Source organism: Oratosquilla oratoria, chromosome 21, assembly GCF_046742065.1.
Source record: "Oratosquilla oratoria isolate Oo_2021 chromosome 21, ASM4674206v1, whole genome shotgun sequence".
NCBI classification, from domain to species: Eukaryota; Metazoa; Arthropoda; class Malacostraca; order Stomatopoda; family Squillidae; genus Oratosquilla; species Oratosquilla oratoria.
In genome coordinates, this window is record NC_134797.1 from 24,043,781 (window position 1) to 24,051,280 (window position 7,500).

Below are 7,500 nucleotides of genomic sequence, written 5' to 3' on the forward strand. Positions count from 1 at the left end.
AAAAGCGTAGAAAGAAAGAGAGAGGGGTGAAAAGACGAGGCAGGGAAGAGAATAAGAAGAAGACGTGGATGTGGAGTAGAAAGAAAGAAAGAAAGAAAGAAAGAAAAAGAAGAATAAGAAGAAGAGTTCGAGGTGGGAAGTGAAGAAGGAAGGGATAAAAGAGAGTGAACAAGGAGAGGCGAGGAACACAAACATTGGGTTCAGAAGTGGAAGGAGAGGTGGAGGAAGAAGCCTCGAGTGGACGGAAGAAAGTGTATGGAGGAAAAATCAACAATAGAACAACAATAGAAAACTCTCTCGTCCATGAATAGAAACCTTCCGACAGGCTCTGTCGGTAATAAGCTTCACGTTATGGCAACATCTCCGTCATAACTATGTCTGATTGGTTGTTGGACTCGGTCAATGCAACAGCCAATCAGGTGCAGTTATGACAGTGTTCCCATAACCTCATTATTGTTATGGTCAGGGTCGCTGGAAAAGAAGGCAGGCAGCGTCACAGAGAAATAAAACAAGACAAGACAAAATACGGTAGACAGATAAATGGGTAAATAAATGAAAAGGTAGATGGTGAATAAGTGATAATAGGAGCTATAAATGAGAAGACGATAGGAGAATAGATAGAGTAATGGCAGATAATAGGCCTGTAGTCAAAAGTTTTGAGGACACAAAAGGACATTAGCGTAGAATAGGTTCTGTAACTTTACCAAGTCGAGAATTCCTCTTCTCATAAAGTGAATTGCCATGTAGCAAATCTACAAATAAAAAAGAAAAAACATTACTCATGCGTTATTGCTCGATAGGATTTTAAAATATTCAACCCAGCGTCGCACTTTACTTGTTTTATTATGGTTGCCTCTAGGGGTATTTATTCCGTGAAAGAACTCGACTCGCTCTGAAGAAATGGGATGTCAATTGAAACAAAGACTACGATGGACGTCATCGGGTAAGAGGGAGCAATCCTGCATTTAAGAACATAAGAATGAAGGAGACTGCAAGAGACCATAAGGCCTACACTAGGCAGTTTCATGTCCTTTACCACCTGTCATAACTATCCAAAGAGTTGCCTAATCTACTCTTAAAACAACCAATTATTTCAATGCCCACTACATGGAAGTCTATTCCATTCATTAACCCGTCTGCTGGTGAACTGGTTTTTGCAAATTTCTTTTTTAAACCTAAATTTGTCCAATTTGAATCCAATACTACGAGTCCTGCCTATCGGTCATGAAGATAACATGGCAAGAACCTAAATATTTTTAGTTAATCCAAAACAAAACAAAACAAAAAAAATTAATCAAGCCCCAAAAGTAGAAGAAACGGAATGATTAAGAAAAAGTAAAGAGTCCTCAGAACTTAACATATCTATTTGAAACGAAGTAGACAGGTTCACTGCAAACGTAACAAGACACTATATCGTTATTCGTGGACCTTCGAAGATGCTGTGGGCTCAAATTGAAGACAAAATTCAGCGTCTGTGAAATGAATGAAGAAAAACAGAAGAACGGGAGGAACAGAACGAGAGAATTCCAGACCAAGGGAGACTGGGAGTCTTCGGGTACTTGGGAGGTGGTAGAGGACGAGGAGGAGTGGAGGAGGAGTAGAAACAGGAGGAAGTACGGGAAGGTGAGGAGGAGGAGGAGGAGGAAGGGATAAGAAAAACGAGTGAATGAAGACTGATTGTGGCTGGAGCGCCGTTTATTCGTCTCCTCCTCTACCTCCTCTACCTCCTTCAGGACCGCTACCCTCTCCTCCTCCTCCTCCGTTTTTTCGTCTCCTCCTCTACCTCCTCTAACTCCTCTACCTCCTTCAGGACCGCTACCCCTTCCTCCTCCTCCTCCTCCTCCTCCTCTTCTTCTTATTCCTCTACCTCTTCCTCCTACCCTTCTTCATCCTCTATGACCTCCTTCGCTATTACTTTCACCTCTTCCTACGCCTCTTCCTCCTCCTCCTCCTCCTCCTCCTCCTCCTCCTCCTCCTCCTCTTCCTCCTCCTCCTCTTCCTCCTCCTCCTCCTCTTCTTATTCCTCCACCTTTTCCCTCCTACCCTTCTTCATCCTCTATGACCTCCTTCGCTATTACTTTCACCCCTTCCTACGCCTCTTCCTCTTCCCGCCATTCCCCTTCCTGTTCCTCTTCTTCCTCCTGGTCCAGTTATGTCCAGCCAAATAAGGTAGTAAGGCGCTAACCATGAAAAAAATCATAACTCATGAGTCTGTACCTAACCCTTTACTGGACAATGATCTCCTTAAGACGAATAAAATCGCCTAGCTTTAACCAAAATAAAATAATTCAAGTGTCCTTCCTCTCTCATAGCTCTCTCTCTCTCTCTTTCTCTCTCTCTCTCTCTTTCTCTCTCTCTCTCTCTCTCTCTCTCTCTCTCTCTCTCTCTCTCTCTCTCTCTTTTTTTTTTCTGTTCCTGACTCTAGAACCAAGGAAACGTTTCTTAGCATATCGTCTCAAGAATGTATTTTAAGCTTCAGCGGTCCAAGTGGCGTAATGGGAAGCGTGCTGTTCTCGTGTTCTCTTAGTAGTTGGGTCGAATACCGCATTTCTCTCCGATCCTTAGCAGTGAGGGTTACTTGCCCAAAGAGTTCCCAAAGGGCATGGAAGGGCAAAGCGGATGGCTTCGGCCGCAGCAAGGTGCCTCCAGGCGTGAGCTGCTCCTCACCTATTTCTGGCACCTACTAAAGGCCTCTTACAGTTAAGTAGGCAAGGTTTCGCCAATTATCTAACACGGTTTAAAATTGGATTTTTTCCCCTAGTATGTTTTTAAAGGTGTCTGCAAATGATGCTCTTGGTAACAAAAAACAAAATGCACGATTTTTTTTTTTTTTTTTTTGGGGGGGTGGGGGGGGGAGGGGTGCGGTAAATCATTCCGACAGTTTTCAACGCTTTTGGAGACCGGATGCTGAAGCAGCACAGCAGGAAGTGGTGCCAAAGCTTCCTGGTGTCCTCAGCACCGCTCTGAAGGTGTCCAGCACCACAGCGTCGTTGTGTGAGCAATCTGGTTCTCTGGCTCTAGGCTAATTGGTTTAGGCGTTGCTCAGTTCTTGTGTGGCGACATGACGCGATGACATCGACGCCCTTGGCTGGCGGCCTTCCTCATAGTGGTAACAAACTCTCCAGACGTTACGAACCTTTTTTTATTTTTTTATTTTTGAAATCGGATTTTTGTCGCCCTCCATGCGTTGCAATTCTTTTTTTCTTTTTACTTTTTTTTTTTTTTTTCTTTCTCTATCGAATCGTAGTTTTGTCGCTCTCAGGCGTTACAATTTTTTTTTTTTTTTTTTTTTTTTTTTTAGGATTTTTGAATCCTTGTGTCCGTTGCAGTAATCTCTGGATATAGTTTCTATAACATATGGATCTGTCCTGTGCACTGCAATAAATTGTCTCCAAAATTCATTTCTGTTCCTCCTACTAGGGCGTACTATTTCACGACATACCACTTCACGCACCGATTGGTTACATATCAGTTTGTTTAGTCTGTTGCCAGACTATTTCATTAATAACCTTATGACACCTTTTGTTAGTTGGGTGTTAGTTAGGGACCTAACTCGCGCCGCTACACAACTGATTTGCGCATATCGGCATGTCAGTTTGCACAAATTACTCAGTTCAACTGCGCAAACCTGAAACCATCCAAAGGTTCACGTTAGACTCTTTAAGTCCTTTTGTCAAATCAGACCATCAGTCAAAACTGTACATCCTGACGAGACCTTACATTCGTTTTCTGTTGAAAATTTGTTCTCAGATGTGGTGTTTGAGTTCAAACAACTCTAGATTTAGATGTCTATCAACCCTTTCCCAAAGATGACTTTCTTTGTAGGTTATCCTTCGAGCAACGCGTCAGACGATTTTATTCATCCTAAGACGCGTCATTTTACAGGAGGAGCTCAGTGCCTCAAATGTTCGCAAGAGTTTGTCCTCACAGGATTTCTTGAATCGTAGATCGTTGCACTAAAAAAAGAGAAATACCAACGTTAGTGGCGCAATCAGAAACGTGTTGGTCTCGTATTCACTTAATTGTGGGTTCGAATCCCGCACTTCTCTCCGATTCCAAGCAAATAATTGTTCCCTGACCCAACAGTCTAAGCGCTCTCATTTCTTTATTCGAAGTATCCTTCTATATACTACCTTTAGAGCAAATGATAAGTACGTTCCCAGTGCCAAAAATTTCTTGAAGAACGATTCTTCGTTCTTAAAGCCATCGTGGAATTCCAAAGGGATCTTAGTGGGTTCTAAGAGCGGTTTCATTCACTCTCGACATCACATCAAAGAATTTATAAGTATTATGTAGTTGTTCAGTGATCTTTGAGAAGCAGTATAGGAGGCATTGATCAAACGCCTACCTGGTGGGGCACATTGTTGGTATTATTCTGGCCAGCGGCAGACGTCTTTGAGCAGCTGGTGATGATCTTTTGGAGTGATGAGGTCTGTATGGTGCCTTCGGAGTGGAAAAAAAATGAAGCTTGCATAACTACGGGATTCCACAGCTCCGACACATTCTTTATTCCCTCCTTTCTTCTTCTTTCCTCTCTCTTTATTCTTTCCTTTCTTTATCCCGTCCTTCCTTCTCCTTCGTTTTCCTTCATTCTTCTTTTCTCCTCCTTCCTACGGCCTTCACCCTTTCTCCTCCCTGTTCCCTCCTTTTCCTATCTCCCTTTTCCCTCCCTCCTCCCTCATCCCTGTTTTCGTTCCCTCCCTTCATCTTCCCTGTTCCCTCCTCCACATCGTAACCGATCTCCACGATGTGTGCAGACACAGGAAGACGCATACAGTGGTTCTGTTTGACAATACAATATTGCGATTCAGCCTCGTCCGGCCTTGTATGGAGGACGATGCCACGTGGGCTCTCGAGACGAGGACTGTTTGTACTTCTGCTTATAAGGATAATGGTCCACGAGAGACGTGGGCAGCGTCGTGCATGTGACATGATGTGGAGAAGTTATGTTAATGGAGGATAATGATTAGAAGTTTTGTAAACTATGCTTTTTGGAGACAAGCAGAAATTAGATCGTTAAAGATAATCATACAGCACAGAATATGTGAACTGCCCAAATAAAGAAAAGTGGAATATATATTTATGTGTGGGGTAGATTGTTTGTCTTTGTGTTGTTTGTAACTATATATGTATGTATATATGTGTATATAAGTATATATATGTGTGTGTGTGTTTATATATATATATAATATATATATATATGTATAGAGATACACACGCACATATATATATATATATTATATATATATATATAATATATATATATATATATATATATATATATATATAAGTAGATAGATGTGTAATATGTAATATACATTACATGATGTGTAAGGCATTCAAAACTTCCTAATCCCAACAAAGTTTCTGGCCCTATACAGGGGAACCATCCAGCCGAGTACGCAATCCTGTTCTCTTCCAGCTCAGTAAATTCGATGTAGTTGGTCTTGTGTCTTCGGATTCTAGCTGAATAGTAACTAAGAAAACAATATGTAAGAAAGGGGAGAAAGGCGTCGGTGTACGGTTGGCTACAAAGTGTACTGACTTGGACTCCGACACTGTTATCAAAACATTATGTATTTTTTTTTTTTTTTCGCTGTAGAATAAATTGGGTTTGTTTTTCGATGGGAGTATATTCACAAAAATATCGGTGAAGATTGTGTACATTCTACACATTCTGCACGCATATGAAAAAATGTAACAACACATTATGGGTATGGTCAAGAAAACAGAAAACCTGGATGAGGAAGATGTTGGGATGTAGAATGGTAATAAGCGAGACCATTACGAGCTCCGTGGAATGTCGAGGTAAGAAAAACACAGATGTTTTCTAAAGAAGAATGCAAGAATAAGGTTGTTTGCTGAAGCCGCGAGGAGCCAGAGGAAATTCCAGGAGTGGAAGGACAATGGAGGAAGGTAAGAAAGAGGAGTAGGAGGAAGAACAGGAGTAGAAGAGAATAGATGGGGGAACAGGAGAAGAAGAGAATAGATGGGGGAACAGGAGGAACAGGAGGGGAAATAGGAGGATAGAGTTAAGTGAAGCGAGGAGGAACAAGAGGAATGAATGTAGGTAGAATAGGAAGAGGAGAAGGAGAAGTAGGAGAGAATAGATGGGGAGGAGGAGAAGCAGGAGGGGAAGGAGGAGGATGAATGGGAACAAAACGAAGAAGAACAAGTGAAAAGAGAATAGGAGGAAGAGGAGGGGAGGGAGGGGTAGGAGTAGGAGGAGAGGGACAAGAGACGTAGGAGTAGGAGAAGGAGGAAGGGGGAGTAGGGGAAGGAGTAAGAGGAGAAAGAAGAGGAAGAAATTGGCACAGGAATGGAAGGTGTCTGAGGAAACTTATCTTGAGAACCAGGAGGAAGGCTAGTTTGAGCAAGAGTAAGAGGCAGTTTAGAAAGATGAAAAGGAGAAGACACCATCGCCACGTTCTTCGGCAATAGAACTCGACCCAAGGACCTCTTTCGGCGCCTTTCCATCAGACTCCTTCATAAGCTCCACGTTAACAGTTCTCTTTATGATAAAACTCTGGTCTTCAGGCACCTGAAGGCTTTCTCGTGTCCTCATGACACCGTTCTTGTGACTGTAGTTGTAGTGTTTTTGTCGTCCTTCGGTTAAAGCGCCCTCTATAGTCTCAAAAAATCTTATCATCCCCCCAGTAGTATTAGTTATTTAGAAATATGTAATTTGAATAATTCGTTAATTTCATATATTGTTTTGGAAAGTGTAAAAAATTTGTGTGTATTTCGAACAAAAAATTTGTTGTTCCTTACTAAACGAGAACCCATTGCATTAAATTGAAACAACTCCTTCACGTGTTGACACCAATGTGTATCTATCTGAAGAGACTTTCAAGTCTCAGTCTTGTTTTATATTGAATATTTTCTATGCAGAGTAGATAATTGACCTTGCCTTACCTTACCATACGTCAGTCAACGTTCCTTGGTCCTTGAAATTAGGAAATAAGAATTATGTTGAAGTCACACAACCTTTAGCCCGGTAATATCATTTACGAGTTGTGTTCTGTCTAGTGCAAAACTATTTTATCAATCTTATAACAAGATTCTTGATTGGAGGCAAAGAAACACTTTCGAATAATTTCTGTTTTTGATCAAGTTAGATAGTCTTGTCCATTTTAAGATGAACCTTTTTGGCAAACGAGATTGGTTGTCGTGTTTTATTTGTTAATTCTACTTTCGTCTCTCGGAATTCTGTTTTTTTAGTAAGTTAGATCATCTTTTTCGTTTTAAGGTGAACCTTTGACTAACGAGATTAGTTGTCGTGTTGTGTTTTATTTGTTAATTCTATATTCGTCTCTCGAAATGTATAACTGATCAGAGTTGGCTGCAAATACTATTGTGTTATGACACTTCACAGTCAGCTACTGTTGCTAATAAGTAATCGGGCAGAAAATTATCTATTTTGATTGTTTTGCTATTACACTTACTTTTCAGTTACTCGTATATCTATTTACAGTATTTGTTAATCTATTTACGATATCA